Raw genomic sequence first — 18,729 nt, 5'->3', positions numbered from 1 at the left:
TCTTACCATCAGAGTATTTGGGCTGACCTAGAAACACCCAGAACAAGTGAAGCAAGGATAAAATTTGCTGCTGCCTGCCTCTCTGCTCATGTACTACTGGAAGAAGGTTGTGCTGAATGCACCTACTTCACTCTAGCCCTGTAAGATTTAAAATAAAATGTTAGCTTTTCTATAAGACTGTGCAGTTGTTTGAATAGAATTCTACCGGACCCAAAGAAAATGTGAATTTGCTAAATCATATTACAATACAGTATGATTTCTTACGGCGTCGGCCTCTGACAGTCTCTGTGGGGTTCCCCTCAATTACAAACCTGCTAAGACAAAGGGGACTTTTTTGAAAACCTCAGATTTGAAGTTAACGCCAATCACATGTAGTGAGCGAGCAGTGTATTAGTTTAACCACCGCTGATTTATCTGAAGAGTAATCACTGCAGCATGTATGTGTGGATGCACAACTCTCATTAGCATCCAAGTAATTGGTGGTTTATTTTCTGAATCTTTATGAGACAGAGTCTGCCAGGACCTCCGACATCAAAGGGCTCCACGGGCAGTTACTTCTGGAGGAGTGGAAAACCACTACAACTTTTGGTGAATCTATGGGCTAGGTTCCCTGTTGCTTTTATGAACACACTGACCTTTATCCAGGTCTTTGACTTCTCTCAGGTATTTGGACCATGCAGTCCTGTGCCTTCCTATGAGCTGTCTCCCACTAAGCCCCCAAAAGTACAAATGCAAACACTTCAGCTGATCATAGCTGTGTCAAGATCAGAGCAGCAGCTCGAATCCAGAAGAGAACGGGGTAAAACAAGTCCAGGGCTATAGGAAGAGCAGACTATGATGGTGGGACAGTTACATTCCCATAAGGGCTACAATCAGTACACAAAAGAAATTTCTGTTCTTTTTTTTTTTCCTTTGCAATGCATTTTTTCATCTTGCAGTTTATTTTTTGTGGAGCCAGAAAGTAGGCTTCTTTGTGTATAGCAGGCCTCTTCTTCTGGAACCAGCAAAGAAACTTGGGACTTGATTTTGTCCCAGACACTGTACATAGACCAGGAAAGACTGTCGTCCAGCAGGGAGGAGAGAAAAGTGCCTAAAAATAGATAAAACAGCTCACACTTGTATGGTGAATGAATATTTTGTTGACCAGGTTCAGGCTGCAAACAACTCTACAGCTGATCGGTGGGAGTTGAGACAGTCAACGAGAATTATTATAAACACTTTCAGAGGACAATGAAATACTCTGGGCAGTTATAAATCTCTGAAGTCATATATTAGTTGAGAAACACCTGGTTTAGATAGCAACCCTGCTGCTTGAGGATGGAAGTATCTGTTTAGGCTGTAGCAGCAAAAGGTGGCAAGTTCAATAAATAAAAATAATAGGGTAAGACCCTCAAGTGGAGTAAATCAGTGTAGCTTCATTGAAGCTGTTGGAACTAAGTCAATTTACAGCAGTAAGAATCTGGCTTGTAGTCAACAGGGATTTTACAGAACGCTTAAAACCTCTCCATTTAGAGAGTTCTCCTCTGCCTTATGCCCATGCACTAAATCGTATCTGCGCAAAAGTCCTTGCCGGTATAATGAGGTCATTTCGGATGTGAGCATTCATTATATGCTTAGGTAAATTAAGGGGAAAAAAATATGTCATTAGCAAAGTCTTAAATAAAAAAGGATGGAGCAAGGTTACCGAGTGAGAACTATTTAAATAAAATCAATCTCGGCCCTGGAGAGTTAATGGGGAGTGGCTTTCTATGGAAAAGGGCTGATGGTGCGTTGGTGCTGCACGTAGAAGCTGAGCGCTACGGCCATGAGAGATTAAAAGCAGGGACTGAGGTTTTTTTCTAGGTTAATATTTCAAGCTTTCTAAATTTCATTCTGTGACATACCATGAATGCAGCCTTGGTTTCCAACTGCAGAAAAACGCTCTGATAAACACATATTGCTGGAGCAAATGAAACTGAAGGCTCATCCGGTTTTACCGTAGCACTCGTGGTATTAAGAGGGATTGTAATATAATCCTCTTCAATGAATAACCCTAACAGATGCTATCAGGGTTGCTCTGTAGAAGCCGTGGACCTCTTGCTAGAACTCCCTCTGTGGAAGTCCAGTTCATAAATTGTCCTAATGGGCTGCCTGCCTGGTCCCGCTGCTGCAGCAGCATGAAAGGGAGGTGGTTACCAGCCGCCTTGAAAGCCGGCATTATTCCCATCTGGTTTGCATTACAATACTGCTAAATATTTCATGCTTTTTGTTTTACAAACAAACAAGAGCAGAACTAATCTTTTTGTTTAATGTTCCTTGATTGACGTTGGAGTGGGGAAAAAAAGTCTGGGGTTTGTTTTGATTTTTTTTCCCTTACTTCAGATCTTAACGTGGCTCTGCAAAAGCTTTTAAGGGAAGATAGAGCAGATCGCCGTCAACTTTTCTGGTGGGCTTTTTATGGCACCATTCATACAGGAAAAGATACGGGGGAAATCCAGATGATGAATGTGCTGTTCAATCAGCTGGGATTTCTTTGCTTGCGAGGAGATAACTCGATGAAGTGCAAACAGAGACAGGGAGCAGACGTTGACTGCTTGTCAGCTATATACAGAACTATCTCTGGCTGGGGCTGCTGGAAAACACAGCGGCTATTAGTACCCCTTTGCCCTTTCGCAGCGCCCTGCCAGAGGGTCCCCAAGCACTGCAGCAAGAGCCATCCATTAAACGGCAGAGCAACCAGCCTGTGTAATCACCCCGGCCTTACAGGGAGGGGGACGGCAGCCCTGGCAGGCACCTCAACCTCCCGCCTCCCTGAGCTCCTGAGGCGGATGCGCGCGGGCGTGCCTGCGGCCTGTGGTGGCCGGTGCCGCCTCTGCCCCAGCCGGGCGCGGGCGACGGCAACCCACCTCCACGCTGGGCCCTTCCGCACTGGGCAGAGGTTGCGGGGCCGGGAGCCCCCCGGGAGGCGCAGCCGCCCCTCAGGCGCCCGCCTGTGGAGACGCCGAAGCTTTCGGGCGGCTTCCTTCCAGCCCACAGCGAGCCCCGGCGCAGAGTGGGGCCTCTCGGCCGAGACTTCTCGGCTCGAACGGCCGCGTGGGCTGGTTTACCTGGCGCTGGGACGAGTGTCTTCGCTAGGGCGCCCGTTGGGCTGTGCTAGCTGTGAGGCCTCATCGCAGGGCGGGATGAGAGGGATGAAATGCCACTCAGAGAGGGCTCGATACTGAGAAAAGGTAAATATTCACTCTCTCAGCCTGTTGCAGCCTGGCCCTGCGAGGCGTGACGGTGTGTCAGTGCGGATAGTTAAATCACCATACTACACTTGACCATGCAGTAATATTTTTTATATCATTGCACAAACAGAAACGGGTTGGTCTGATTCGCTCTTGGATGAATTCTCTGCAGTTACTGCGGGATGAATTTTTCCCCGATGGCTGATGCATCAGTCATCCCATCCCTCCCTCCTGTAACCACTGGCCTGAATTTGGAGGCAAAAGTGAGGCTCGGGGACTGACCCTAATGCTTGCCTGCAAACAGGCTTTATGACTTGCACTGGACAAGACACACAAGCAGTAAAATTATATACTGCGTTCTATATTATGTTTCTTATTTTTCTAGCATTTTCCTCCTGAGGATCTCAAGGCCTGCTGCAAGGCTTAACTAATTCTCAGCAGTCATCTGTGAATTAAGTTCTTTTTGCTAATTACAGCTGAAATACTATTGCCAGGGTGGAAGATTGCTGTTCTTGAGCATCCCTCTACAATAGCACACAATAGTTTCACTCAGGATTGTTAAAATAAATTGTAACTTGTAACTGCTGCAGTTCCTTGCATTCAATCATTTTCATTGTAGATTTTGACGTTCCACTTAAAAAATTTCAAATCCAGGAATAGTAAATGCCGAGTCATAAAAGCTTAGGAAATGGGTCGAATCCAGAGTGCAAGGCAGCATTACAGTGTCTGATCTGCTGTCTCTGATAATACCCTCACAAGACAAGGGTCTCTTTTTTTTTTTCATTCCTGAACAAATGAATTGCAGCATGTATGAAATCTCCAGAGGCCATCTGTGACTGTAATTCATTTACCCACCGTATTATGGAACAGATTTTCCAGTGAGTTCAAAACTCGGGAAAGGGGGGAAGGGAATAGTATGATGAGAAGGATCTGTGATCCATATCTAAAAATAAAAATATTTTTCAATTGTCATATTTGATGGATAAAGTGTCTGAGGCACCAGGCGAAGCCATAGCAACTAGATAAATATGTTTAAAACATTTAATTTTGATACATTAAGAATGAGTTGGAGCAGGGGCTTATCGACACTGAAATTAAGCAGACATTTCTAAGTTCCTAAAAGCCTCTGATTTTGTTTAGCTTGGAAGAAATTTTGCTGTAGATAACTCGAAAGTGTAAGGGGAAGTTGGGCCTGGTGCACAAAGGAGCAGCTCTGACAGGTCAGGACTAGCAATTACCTTTCTTCTTCATCTGTTATTTTCCAAGTGCCAGCAGCCCCTACCTGATTTGCGTTAGACCACACGAGGCCCCTCGGCAAACTTACAGACCCTTGGCTTCTGCTTTTAAATTGAAATTAGTAATTTCATTTATGACCTTAGCTGCTACAAAAATATTTTTATATATAGGGCGCTCTCAATATTTGTGTAGTGCTGTTAACATTCGGTAATTGTAATTAGTAACACATCCTCATGAACAGCCAATTGCTTATGTGGCTGTAAGCATCAGATTTCCTCCCTGAGTAATTCCAAGGATGTCACCGACGTTACAGCAGGAATGAACTCAGCCCACGGTGGCTGGCAGGGTTCGTGTTTACACTGCGTCTCATGTTGGTACCCACTGAAGGGTTTTATGTTCTGCACCAGGTCCTGTGTTTCTTCATAAAGTGATAACATGCAGAAGAGGAAAACGGTGCAAACGTCTACAAATCGTTTTCTGTAGACATCTGACCAAGGGTTATGGCTGAAGGAGGAGAATGTTCACTTCCATGCAGTACTTAGGGAGCTGTATCTGAGCAGAGAGCAGCGGAAAGGAAAGCAAGAGAAGGAGCAACGCCCAGGAGGAGCAATTCAGCCTGCCGTCAGTCTGAAATCAATGAGAGGTGCTGCACCGAGCCTTTCGCCCGCAGCCCCTGGCTCTTGTAAGCACCAGTATCAACTTTTTCCTCCTAACGGTTCAGGCCCTGAAATATCTTTCTTCTCAGCCAGTGCAGAAGTGAAGAAGACACACACAACCACTTTCTTTTCCCTCCTCTTCAAAGGATTGCAAACACACTCACCTAACTCACACAGGCGCTGTGGGGCATAAACTGAGAAGGGGCTGGGGAACAGCAGATACAGCTGAGCATTAACAGCCCAGCTTCAGCCTCTGGAGAAGGATTCACAGCTCCAGTTGTGCAAAGCAAGCCAAGTGTGCTTGCTTGGGGGCTGAATGTAGCCTAATACTGCTAATACTGCTACATTACTGCTTTCAACATGACTATCACAGCCCATTAAGGATGAAGTAGCTGCAGATTGTATTTCTTTTTTGCTCATGCCTTCACATCTAAAGCAGATAAAATACTTCACAGAGTGCCCATAATGCTGAGTGTAGCTTTTTGACTGGAATTTGACTGGCAGTCAAAAACATTCAGTGACAGGACATGGTTTACACCAGCAAAACTGCATCTTTTTAACAACATTATTTATTTTGCCAGTGGAGAACTGAGACATATTGGCAGAAATATGCTTTTACTGGTACAACTATATCTATGCAACAGGATTTTATTTTTTACATGCCTATACATATATACCGTGATATGCATGATCAGCAACATTTGTAGTGTCGGGCTTATCTTAGTGAATGCAGACTTTAGGCAAGAGTTAGTAAGTAAAAGCAGTTTAGGCTCCTCTCTGTCTCAGCTCTTCCCGTTATTCTTCAAAAAACTGGGGAAGATGATGAGAAACATGACGGCTTTTGCATTATCACGTAATTTACACAGGGTGGCAATTTGGTCCCAGAAAACTAAAATCAAATTCAAAGAAAACCAAAAATCATTCAAAACCCAAACTATCCAAGGCAAAACCAGGCAAATGGAAATAAAGGAAAGATGTGGCAGCAAGCTTAAAAAAAAAGAATAATAGCATTTACGTATGGAAAATAAAAAGGGTAAATGACAAATGAAGTGACAGCTTTCTAACAAAGGGAAGAGGAAAGCGGGGTGAGCTGCAGATGGAAACGCTGTGCCGGGGGGAAGAGGAGGGACCCGGCAGGGAGCAGGAGTGGGAGTGGGAGCTGGAGCGGGCAGGAAGGAGGGGGCTGCACACCATGCGCAGGGCTGGCCCAGCGGGAGGGTGACACAGAGGTAACAGCTCAGTGCCACAGCAGGCCTTTTGCAGAGGCACCGGACGGGGCTGAGATCTCTGTTCTGCCGCCGGCTGGGTCACGCTTGCCCTCCGATCACTGGGGGAACCAGGTGAAATCCTTCTGTCCCCAGGAAATCACTGCCAAAACTCCCCTTGGCTTTCATTGATTTCACAGTGCGATGGCGACTTCACACTTTGGGAATCTGGCTCACAAAAGTGGAGTGGAACTAGGGGAGGCTCGATGGTTTCCATCACCAGCTGTGGGTTCCTGACTCGCAGGAGACCCACAAGAGGCAGGACTCGGGGTCGGAGTGAAGGCACAGTGTCAGGCACAACCATGTGCCCCACTGGGCACAGGAGCTGCATCCTGCTGCTGCCAGGGGATGCCAGTGCCACCGCCCATCCAGCCCGGACAGCTGAGGTGTGGTGAGACCTCCAGGAGCCAGTCTGGAAAAAGGAGATAAGCAGGGTTCTGCAGTGCTTCCTATGGGTCTGGCGAAATCTGGGCCCCAGCTACGTGCCCTGAAGCAGTGCTGGGTTTCCCAAGGGGAGAGGAGGCAGCAGGGCAGCATCCTGGCTCCAGCCTGGGCAAAGCTGTCAGCCTGGAGGGGCACGGCCATGCCGGGGATCTGCTGCCCGCGCTTCAGCCTGTTTCCTTGGAGCCGAGCAGAAAAGCAAAATGCCTTCTGCTAAAAATCATGTCTAGAGATACTTTTTAATAACATTTCCAATCAGGAGTCTCTTTGCTTGTGGTACGAAATTCCAAACTGATCTTCTTCCACATTGTCGCTGTCTTGCCGTGTTTGGCTCTCCAGCTCTCTTTTGGCAGCTAACTGGAAGAGTGCTCCTGGCACAGGGGGATGCCCGATCCCCCTCAGAAGAGCCGGAGGCTGCACAGCAGCCGGCCCCGGTCCTGCTCATCACTGGCCGGCAGGCTGGCAGGGAACCAGCGAGGCTGGTCTCCATCAGATGTTTGGCAGAACTAACCCATACCCGCAGGATCCTTATAACCAGCAGTTTTCTAATGGCTCCATTTTCCCTCCAGAGCCTTCTCAACAGTGTTGTACTGCAAGGCTGTAGTACAGAAATCAGCTTCTGACCGTGTCCATTCCCACACGGCACCCACAAGTCTTTGCCTCCTGGGCTGTCTCCAGCTGTCTCGGACCGTCCCAGCCCTTCGTTCAGCCCCTGCCGTGGGGTGCTGGCGAGGGGCAGCACGGCTGCCCACCAGCAGCACGGTCCTCTCCAGAGGGCACCTGGCAAAGCTTGAGAAAAGCTAGAGGGAAAGGTTTGTTGGAGAGTAAGGTTAAATTTCTGCATGAACACAGTCAAGCTCTGCTAGTGCCTGCCTGCCATGCTGGAAGGGCAGCCAGTGAGTCTGGGTATCTGCTTTTGCTTCAGAGCAGCCCCAAAAGGTGAGGTTTCATCCCAGGATCAGCAAGCTTGGCCTCTCTTCTCTTCCTGGGACCAAATTTTGAGAAGAGCTGTTCTTGCTCTTGTACACAGTGCCCTTTCTAATGGAGATGAGTGGTTCATATTTGTCCTTGATAGAAGCCTTGCCTTGTCTGAATTATTTTTATGGTATTTTAACCACTAGTCATCCACCTTGGGTTTTGCTGTGTGAAGAGCTAAATGCAACAATTAGAACGAACTGGCACCGTGCCACAATATTTTGTGGTGTGTTTTGCAGTCCTGTCCCCTACCCGCCTGAGGCAGCAGAGATGTGAGCTGGCAGGGGTAATGCAGATGGGAATGGCCAATATGTGCATTGCTGGGAGATTCCTCCAGGACAGCAAAAAGGTGTTTAATTTCTTATGACAGAAAACAGGGTCAAGAGAAGAAGACTCGTGTTAAGCAGGAGGAAGAGAAATGTAAGCATTTCCTTTGGTGCCACTTTCTTCCCAGCCTCTGAAAATGGAAGTCAATGTCCTGGAGAGCTGTGTTGCATCAAGCTGGTAATCCAAGGTAGCAGACGCTACTGTGAACACAGGTTTCATGCTATCAGTATCTGGAGCTGGATGACACATTGCTCTGGCTGTCTTTGCCTAAACTTGGGGAAAAACTTGGGTTGAATAACAATCGAAACTAGTTGTGTTAGGGCACAGGCAGCTCTTGCTTGCATTTGTGCAAATCCATTGATATTGGAGAGAGGAGAAAACCAGAACATTTTTACCGGCACCTATCAAGTATCTAACATCTAACAAAAAACACTCAGGTGTGCGTGCCATGCTGCTCACTCTGCTCAGACGAGGGCAGGCAGAAGTGCCAGCAGCTGGCAGAAAAAGGATCACTTCTGTTTTTAAACCCATTTGTGTTAGCACCTTACCTGTGAGGAGCCTGGGCGCCCAGGCGGCAGCAAGAAAAGCTGGGCAGTTCTAAAGCAGAGAAGTCTGTGAGGTTTGTGGGCCATGGCTGCCCGCCCAGGAGCCCAGGACCCTCACAGAGAGGTGTATTCCCATAGTGCTGGACGCTCACTCAGTAGAAAGGTGCCACATGAGAGCGGCTGGGACTGAACTATGATCTACAGAATGAGAGATTATCATCTGGTTTATTTATTTTTTATTTTTTATTTTTTGTGGACTTAGCTGATAGGTCCCTCCTTGGAGAGCCCATGTGCTGACTTTGGATGCAATCAAGTTCCAAGTTTATATCTCCAGCTTGCACTGTTGCTATGGGAAGCTCTTTGGAGGGCACACGTGTGTGCACACACACACGAGGCTGTGCATGCTTCTCATGGGAAGGGGGCAGGCTCCATTACCTCTGCCCCTTTCATACCACAGCCTGAAACATTTGTGTTTAAATTCCATCACATCATGCAAAACCTCTTCTGTTTCAACTGGCCAAAACCAGCTGCTATTTCTTCTTTTGTTTGAAATAGCGAACCAGAACAGTGTTTACTTTAATTCTTAAGAGTGTCACAGATAATCTGTGGGATGGAGTCCTCATTTTCCATGCACTCCGAAACCACTGAGTGTCACGCACAGCTGTCGGTAGTACAAAAAAATGAAATCAAGTTGCTCAGCTCAGACAAAAGCAGATAAAAGTTTTGTGTGCATTTTCCTGTAAGAAAAAAAGGAGGAAGGGATGAGGAGAAGAATCTTAATATAAAAGAAATGTGAGGATTTGAGAGACTCACGGGAGGATAAAAGAATCTGAAATCTGCCAGTAAAGAGGGATCTGTTGCCTTCCTGAAGCATGGGGATCTAATTACTCTTTTTTTCCCCCCTTCATTATAAAGCAACTATTGCAGAACATAAATGACCTTGTAGACTCACTAGATATTCCTGCCAAAAAGCGTATCCATTATCAAGTAATACATTTTCTGCTTGTGTAGCTCCAGTGTGCTCTTTTTGAAAAGCAGTAAGTTCTCTTCTGACTCCCTTATCACATTTCAGGATGCCTTTAGTTATGGGACTCTGCTTATTCAGTAGTTCATGTCAAATTTACTTCAGTAAGCAAAACTTAGAGTTCTTTGAGAGTTGCTTTCCTGTTCCCCAGTGAGGGAGGTGTTGGGCTTGCTCCTTCTCTCACTAAAAAACGTTTGCGGTTTGCTGTTGATTTCATGGAGGCCACAAAGGGACAAAACAATACTTCTCAAGAGCAAGTCACTTTGGAGCTATGCTAATTCACACCATCTGAAGTGTCTTTTTGCAAGAAATCAGCAGCAAAAAGAAAATTGACATTGGGGACAAGCACTTCAAAAAGTTAGAAATGACTATGGAAGTGGGTCTGCAGAATTTTAAAATGCATCATAGTTCAAATCATCCTGACTGGCTGTATTGCTACACAACTTGCATGTCATGAAACCTGGGTCTCTAATAGGGAATAACTTTAGATTGAAGTTAGACAACAGTAATTCTTGATAAACAAAAAACCCAAACACTGGAAGCCATCTGAAACGGGGCAGCTGCCCCCCAGTGCCTTCGGGGGACAGTCGTGGCCAGCCCTCCCTCCTGAGCTGTTCCCAGCAGCAGCTCAGGACCATGCTGGTCAGCATGGGCTGCAACCCTACTGTGGACCATCCCAACAGGTCAGCCACAGAGATGACCACACAGGGGGAGTGGTCACTGCGGAAAGCAGTACTATAAATGCAGTTTAGAGTCGCAAGTTCAGGTAAGTACATTGGCCTCTGATGCCAAAACCTGGATTTGAGTGCTTTGCTTCATGATACATTGAGTGCCACAATAATAAAAGATTATGGTTTTGTTAAGAGTGAAAAAATACCCACTATTTTTGGCTTAGAGAGTGAGCCTTTTGTTTGCTCAAAATAACTCATAAATGGGAGTTGTGCTCTTAAGAATATAACTACTTGCTTGCATTTAAGAAAAATTAAAATTGCTATTGTTACTGTGTCCCACATTTTAGTCAACCATAATGGTACTCAGGTTTTTATTGTTATTGTAAAGCATTCGGGTATTTCAGTCCCACAGGGGGATGAAACACCAACCGTCCATGTGTGATGCATCTTCTAACTGCAGGTTTGCAACGAAAGAAAAAAAAAAAGGGGGGGTTGCAATAAAAGAGTCCCAGAAGTGCAGAAAACTTGTTAGGACCCGTCAGTTATGATAGCCTCCCCAGCCATGCTGAAATGCTGTGGTGTGTCCCACATTCACACCAGGGTCATTAATGGCTGTCCCACATGCTCCGTGCACCCAGAGGAAGGCACGTTATCTCTGTCATTTTGTGGTTTCCCTGAACTCTGGTGCGAAGCAAGATGGACTTCCTCTGTTCTGCATGTACACACGTTAGATATTTCAGGCTTTCTCAGCATAAGAAGTACAGCGTCATCACCAGGCTGAGGTTCATGGCTCTTCCCAACTCCAGTCTCACCTCCCACCCATCCTCTTGACACATGGAAAGAGGGCAACATCTGAGCATGCTTTAGTACCAGCCCAAGCCGTTGCTCAACAGGCTAGACCAATGAAGCTTGATGTGGATGAATAGTCCACTTCAGCAGCAAATACTTTGGCTTTGGCACGGTTATGGCTACTCTTAACTTCTTACGGCAGATGGGGCCAGAAAGTTCTTTTGCAGGATCTGGAGTGACCCATATCTAGCTCATTATGTTCCTGGAAATAACAATGAATACTTGAGAGAAGATCCCCTTCAAGGTTCACGTCGTTGTCCCCACTTACAGAGGGAAAAGGAGGGGCTGCAGGCTGCCTTGCACAGGGTTACCTGGCAAGGGCCTCAGGATGACAAGGCTGGTGTGGTGGGTCCTTCACAAGAAATACAGTTTTGGGGTGGGAGAGCTTTTCCTGAGCCCAGCATCACCCTTGAGCCAACGGTGCCCCAGGGAGCTGTGCAGTTCATGCTCTGGGGAGAGAGATGCCTGGGATACCGCATCCTCCTGCCCTCTGTGCTGTGCTGGAGCCCGCGGCTCTCCCAGCCACAGGCAAAATGAACCTGGCTTCTGGCTCACTTGAAGGAAGTAAGGGGCAACCCCCATCGCTTCTGCAGGAATGGGGCTTCTGGCAAAATGTTCAAGAGCCACTGATTTATTGGGCCAAGTAGTCTCTAACAGCTCATCACAAAGTTCTCTATGTTGACCTGAATAGAGTGGATAAAAACTAAGTATTTACATCTTCCGTTTTAATTTCTGTCAATCAGTTCAATTTTTTGTCTTCTTGTTTGCAAAATAGGCAAATGAATTCTTTTTAATTAGCTTTTTCCCTACTGGTAGTGTCCCAGTAGCTTCATCTGGGTGGATGTGACTCCTGGGATCCTTCCAGTCTCGCTGCTGACCTGGGAATGGTTCAGTCAGGTCGCCTGTAGACTCCAGGCAAGTCAAGGCTATCGGTCTCACTGTGCTCTAGTTTTCCCTTTCTGAAGTAAATTAGAGTGTAGCATTAGATAGTTCCACCTTTCTCTATTGCTGGAAAACAGCTTCATGCTGAAGGAGAAATGGTCTTCCAGGTAAGGCAGTGGATTTGTTTGATATGGACTGTTTTCATTGCTCTGCCATCAATTTCTTATGTGATCTGGGACAAATCCCCTGGTCCCAAAATACAAATTTTCCCTCTCATAAATAAGGATATTAATATGTGTGGCACATTAAATGGAAAAAAATATATTGATTTTTTGAGACTACTAATAAAATAAATGCCATAGAACAGCATTATAACTAGCTTTAAGCAAATATCCATATCTATCAGCATCAGAAGCAGCAGATCCCGGTTTCAAGTGAATCTGCATCTTGTAGTTGATTTTTTTTTTTAACTTGGTTAGGCTAAAGCTGCAGCATGTGTTTGTGAGAGGAGATAGGACTTTATGAATGCCCTTAGCACCGGAAAAACCTCAATCAGAATTACCTTTTATTACACACAGGATATGTTCTTCATCTGGGAAAGACAACTTGAATGATGGGTGGATTTTTATGGCTAATAAAGCATTAACAGTGATCTAAACTTTTCCTGCAGTTAAAGTATTTAGAATGGCTCTTTCCTGTGTGGGTTCTGTGATGTCTCCCTGCACTACCTGGCTGCTTATTTAACATAGAAATTGCAGGAGCATCCTATCTTTGTGATTTCTACTCCTCAATCAAATCTGGTTGAAACTGGTCCATGAGTTCAAAAGTTATTACTGCAAGGGCAGATAGAGATGCACAAACACACACAGAGTGTGATCACATAAGCCTTTTTATCCAAGCTAAAAATAGAAAACGAATGAAATAATACCCAAAAATGACTTTAAAAGATGAAGCTTGGTTTGGAGACACTTTTTCTCATCTCCAGGATTAACCATCAGTATTTTGCTGTCTGGCCTCAGCATGCCTATGGGGTGCGGGGTAACCCACTGGCCCTGGCAGCAGCTTCTGTGATGTGAATACTGCGCGATTGTACCACAACCTCCTTACCTGAAGGACTAGCACACGGGTGCCTTTGGGGAGGAAAAGCTGCTGGTCCTGCCCTGTGTAGCTGGGTTGCCAAATCACCCCTTCTACACGAGCCTCTCCAGGGAACGCCACTGCCCCCGACTTACATATTTTGATATCACAAATAACCATGGAAACAGGATTAAGCCAAGACTCAGATGGGAATTTCTGTTGAAATTTGGATCAAAATCCTCATGGTGGGGCCCCGGGAGTGCTGGGAGCCTGCAGCATCAGTACCTTGCTGACATGCCTGCAAGGGTATGCCACTCCTTCCCCATAGGACCTTCCCCAGGACAAGAAACACACCAGCCTGTAAGACACCAAATCCATCTCTTTTAATGAAGATGATGTACCCTGAGGTACCCCATCGGAGCATCGCTTACCCAAGCAAAAACCATCAGGTCAGTTTATCAAAGAGCAGCTTTTTGCAGGCATGCGACCTGCTTTTCTTTGTCTAGCCAAAGCCTAGGATTTCTCGGTTTTGCAGAGAACCGTTTCCATTCCACCTGCCGCCTGCCACAAAGGTGTAGTTGTGCTGCCACGCAAAACGGAGACGGCTGCAGAAAAGCACCCAGACTGCCTCGACAAAAGGCCCTAAACGTGAGGGAAACATCAAAAAAAAAAAAAGGCAGGAGATGTAGCTCAGCCAATGAAAACATGTAAGAAACTGTGCAAGGGCTCAGAAGAGAAACCAGATTGCTGTTGAAATAGCTGGTTAACATTTTGTCTGGAAGCACAGCTTCAATAAAATAGGTAAGGAAACCAGCTAAGGACCCCCAATGGCAAACATATTTATTGAGAATCCAATAAAAGTCTCAGAACAAATAGCCTGAAGGACCTGTAGACACAGCCTCTGCTGTAATAAAAATGCAATACAAGGCATCAGGGAAATGGTAAGGGAAAAGGGCTGCTCCATGAGAAAACCAAACAAGAATCCCAGAGCACAAGGCCTGGAGACACAGGCTGGGATGTAATAAAATAACTGCCATTGGGGAAAAAGAAAGAAAAACAAAACATCTAACAAAGACACAAAGAAGCCCCAGATACCCCAGCTAGTCTAGAAAATCAGCACAAGTTGCCATAAAAACACATGGGAAAATAGGAAAAGAATAATGGCTGCAAAGTGATCGACTCCTGCAGGTACCTAAAGGCAGCGCGTAGGCGAAAGTCCACAGGAAGCCATGTCAGCTGCAGTAAACTCTGAGGGTGCCTAGGAGACAAACCTGTAAAAGGTTACAAAACAGCGGCCTCGGAGGGGCTAAATCTCTGCACTGGAGACAGATTTACATTAAATGCAAACCCCCACATTGCACGGAGCTGCGATTTTTGTTTTATTTACCTTGGGCTGCAAAACTTTTCAGTAGGTACAAAAAGATGCTGAAGAATTTCTATTGCAAGGGCACAGGAGAAATTGGTTTTGGAGACATCTGTTGCCTCAAAGGGTTCAGTCTGTACCCGCTTATTGTAAATTATCATGTGCCGTAAAAGCAGCCAGAAAAATGGGCAATTATTTATCGTCAAAGTCATTGTCATGTTAAGTACTGTTAATGAAAATGACATAAAGTAAGGGTTCATAGGAATAAAAAAGATTTTTTATTACAGCAAATGAGTCAATTGAGAAAGAAGGTGATTTTCATTTCCTGGCTTCAGTCACACGCTGCAGGTCACGGCCATAAAAGAGCGGTTGCCTGTTGCAAGGCAAGGACCCGCATTCTCGGGCTGCACTGCTGCCTGGACCCCTGCCCTGCTAACAGAAAGCGTGTACGGACAGGACAGGTCCGGGCTGGCATCTCAGCAGCACATCCTCCTGACTGATGGCAATTTAGCATGCCTTGCTGCGGAGATGTTTCAATATAGGTAGGTCTGCCACAGACATTTCTCACCATTTCTCATGGTTTTACCACCATGAGCAAGGGCAGCGTGTGACAGTTCTGCCTGGGTTTGGGCAAGGATGCCCTCAGAACAATCCAAGGTGCAGACGTCACCTGCTTTTCTCCAGATAAATGCCAGCCTTGGAGGAGCCATGGCACACACTCGTGCTACAAATAACACAGCTCTGCAGTTGGGATCTTCGAGTCTCTTCAACAATTCATTCAACTCATGCCCAGAGGTTTTGCTTTTTTTTTTTTTAATATATATACTTCTCCTGGAACAACCGCAGAGTTAATTTGCTTAGAAATGTATTAGAAGTTGGCAGTAACAAAGTATTTTTTTGTTTACAAGCCTCTGAACTAGGAAACTTCCCACTGACGGTGCAAAGTTAGACCCATGAATCCGCTTGTCAAGTTTTACTTTACATTGCTGGCAAAGGAGTATGTGCTTTTTCAACAACCCTCCTTCCACTTGTTCGTCAGCTCTGTTCCTTGCACCAGTCCCTTTAAACTGCCTGCACTCCTGAAATAGTCCTTCCTGAACTGGGCTTCCTGGCCTACAACGGTCCTAGGCTTTGCTGGGCACATGGTTTAATGGTAGAGGATGGTATTTTTAAGATTTCTGAATGACTTTTCAGCCGAGCAGGTAGCAGGCTGTTCCTCACAGCCTAGATCTCTCCAGCTCCCATCGATTTTGCCCTCCTCGGGTTATTCAGTGTCACTCCCTGCCAAGGAGACTTCAAGTCATAGCCACTTCTTCCAGTTGTCAGGCCACCTTATGTGGATTTATCCGGCACTACCCAAGTAGCTTCCATCCGCTGCTATGCCACGAAGCGTTCCAAGGACACGGCGGTGTCTGCAGTTAGCAAAGCCATACGTGCAGGGGTGCTCTCATCACACGCAGGTCTGGAAGGAAGAAAACCTGAAAAGACCAGTTACAGCAAAAAGGTTAAGCTGTTATGTCTGTGGTCCAAAAGAGCGGTGAGCTGAGCTCATTCCACCAAGTCTCTTGCTAATCTGGTGCTCTCATGGGTGTGAAATATTATCAGCTGTTAGAGTTATTAAACAGTGTTAACCAGGTAGTGCGTGCACTGAGCTATGTTTAAGGTTAACTGTGCCATTAAGGGCTTACAAACTCAATTAAAGATTTTAGTGCTCAACAGTTAATGGTTAATTTCTGCAGATGTCCTGTTTCCAATTACTATTCTTATATAATGTAAGCAGCATGGCATCACACTTCAACTCAGACCGATTTTTTTTTAAATATATTTTATACCAGCAGAAGGTTTCACTTAATTGCGTAATACCCAATATTTAGTATTCCTGGAGTGTCTTTGAAATCACTCTTAGGTCCCCAGTATTTTCACCTTTCTTTTTCTCCTATTATCACCACTCCCTGCCTCACTTGTGCTCATCTGACCCCGCAAGGGTATGGAGGTGTTCTCCGCGTTGTGCTGCGACCCTGCTGCCCGATGGGCAGGAAGGCACACTGAGAAATGCACTCTCGCCCTCCTGGTCCCCACAGTCACAGGGAGACACTCATAGCTTTTCTTTTTTCTCTCTCATTGCAGATAACTTGGGAAGCTCACAACCCCTGAAGTGTACTGAGGAGCTCAAACGCAGACTTTTAAAGCTTATATTTGAGCCTGCTGACTTTGGAAAATTTTAAGCAACAATAACCCTCTTGTAAGACCAACTCTGATAAGGGAGCATTTGACTAAATCTGCAGATGGAGTTAACTGGAAAGTTCTGAGTCCTGGAGTCACACCCAGGTGGAAGGAAACCCCTGCTACTGTCAGTAAAGAGAAAGAGGGAATAAATCAGCTCCCCACTAATGAGACAAATAAATTCATAACTGGAAGCTACATTCTTACCAACTCACCCATTTGGAAAAATCAATTCCTTTCTATACACGCAATTGTGATATTCCTCCTGAGAAATACTCTCAGTTCAGCAAAGAACATGAACGCATACCTAACTCTGCACATGCGAGCAAATCTATGCTTATCATTAAATTTAAGTTAAGAATATAATTAAATTGAAATTAAATATGAAGTGCCTTGGGAATTGCTCATGAGCTTGAAATTCAGTCATTTAAATGCAACGTTGAACTGGGGTCTCTGGGAGAAAAGGACCCAGGGAGATGCATACGGCACTAGGCTTGCAAAACCCTCTAAGATGGTTTTACAAGCACTTTCAGCCATCTGATGACTGCACTGTTATTAAAAAGGCATGTCCCACCTCTTCCCCCTGCCATGCTTCCCCAGTACAGCAATCATCCAGGTTGTCTGGCCAACTGAATCAGCAAGCTGATCTGGACAAAAAACAATCCTACAAAAAATCCAACCGTTTTCAGATGTGTGTGTTCTCTGATTGATCTAACTGTGGCCATGCAACTGCAGGCACTGGCTGTGAGACACAGGGGTGAGGGTGCCAGGGTGATCCCACCTCTTGTGGTGGCTTCAGAGCCTTCAGCTGGTCAAGGGCCTTTCACAAAGTTTGTGTCATTTGCAAAGTCTTTGCAGTCACTTCTGATCTGTTCTATTGCATGTGAAATGGCTCTTCGAGTCATTCTTTCAGGTAGAGGAGCTTTTTGGAGGATATCTAAGGAGATAATGTTCTTTGAGATTCACCGGTGCCTCCTGTGGCTATATGGACTGTAGTTAGTCTCTGCAGAAAAGGTGTGAGCCACCCAATGGTAGAGATCTAATTTTTTCTAAAAGAAACATCAAGAGGAGTCATTAACCCCAGTGGTGTAAGTTCATGTGATGGCATATCTAAAAATTATCATGGATGGAGATAACAGACAGTTGGGGCACAGAATTTGTCTAGGCGTCTCCAAAGTTTTGGAGTGAGATCCATTCTTCTCAGGTGTACAGTGGTTTTATGGTGCAGGTAGAGCTGCTCTGGGCAGAAGTCTCCACTGTGGTGGTTGTTCAGAAGCTGTGGGAGAAACTCCAGTAAGATGTAAGGCCCATCCTAACCCTCAGTGGTTCTTGCTCCAAATGTTAGGAGCGCTTTTTAACCTTGTTGTCTCCCACAGAGACACAGACTATTGGGCACCTCTGAATGGCCCCCACCAAGTCCCCATACAGGAGAGACCAGCCCACAAAAGCCTGCCAAGAGAGAGCAGGTGAGAGAAGGAATGAAGCATGTATGACAGCTATTCATCATATCCTTCATGGCATCACTGCATGAGGGTTGCACGGGCCGTGCGAGTATGAGCAGTGTAGAACAGATACGAAAACACAGGGTTTATCTATTAAAAGACAATGTGTGGCTGACTTTTTCCTTCATTTAAGCTAGTGAAAATGAAGGAACAGACAATCCTGTTTAAGGACCTGTTTCCACTTAGTGCTGAGCACCTCAGTGAAGACATCTATTTTTATCAGGCATTTATTTTACAATAGCGGTGGCACCTCTAACCAAGACCAGGCCACCAGAGTAGAGAATAACCCCAGCTCCCTACAAAGAGACGCAATCAACTGACGAGTTGAAAGGGTTTCTCAGACCTCATAGGATTTTTCTTTGCTTTTTTTTTTTCCTCGGTGGAAACTCAGAAAAGCACTCAAGTGGATGGCAAAGAGTCTTACAAATATCTTGTATAATTTGGCAACCACCATGTTCCACATCTAATTTCATTACAGCACATT

At 45.6% G+C, this 18,729-nt stretch overlaps 1 protein-coding gene across 1 annotated transcript in view; it reads left to right on the top strand.

Annotated features, from left to right (window-relative positions):
• The window catches only part of SYNE3 (spectrin repeat containing nuclear envelope family member 3), an 85,374-nt gene extending 85,208 nt beyond the window's left edge, over positions 1-166 (top strand). Inside the window, exon 19 of the mRNA XM_072865030.1 lies at positions 13-166. The gene's annotated coding sequence lies outside the window, so the exon portion shown is untranslated. The remainder of the gene's footprint in view (positions 1-12) is intronic.
• Positions 167-18,729: the final 18,563 nt, after the last annotated feature.

The sequence above is a fragment of the Ciconia boyciana genome, chromosome 6 (genome assembly GCF_034638445.1).
Source record: "Ciconia boyciana chromosome 6, ASM3463844v1, whole genome shotgun sequence".
NCBI lineage: Eukaryota > Metazoa > Chordata > Aves > Ciconiiformes > Ciconiidae > Ciconia > Ciconia boyciana.
The sequence above is the reverse complement of the archived record's forward strand: the minus strand, read 5'-3'. Positions and strand labels throughout refer to the sequence as shown.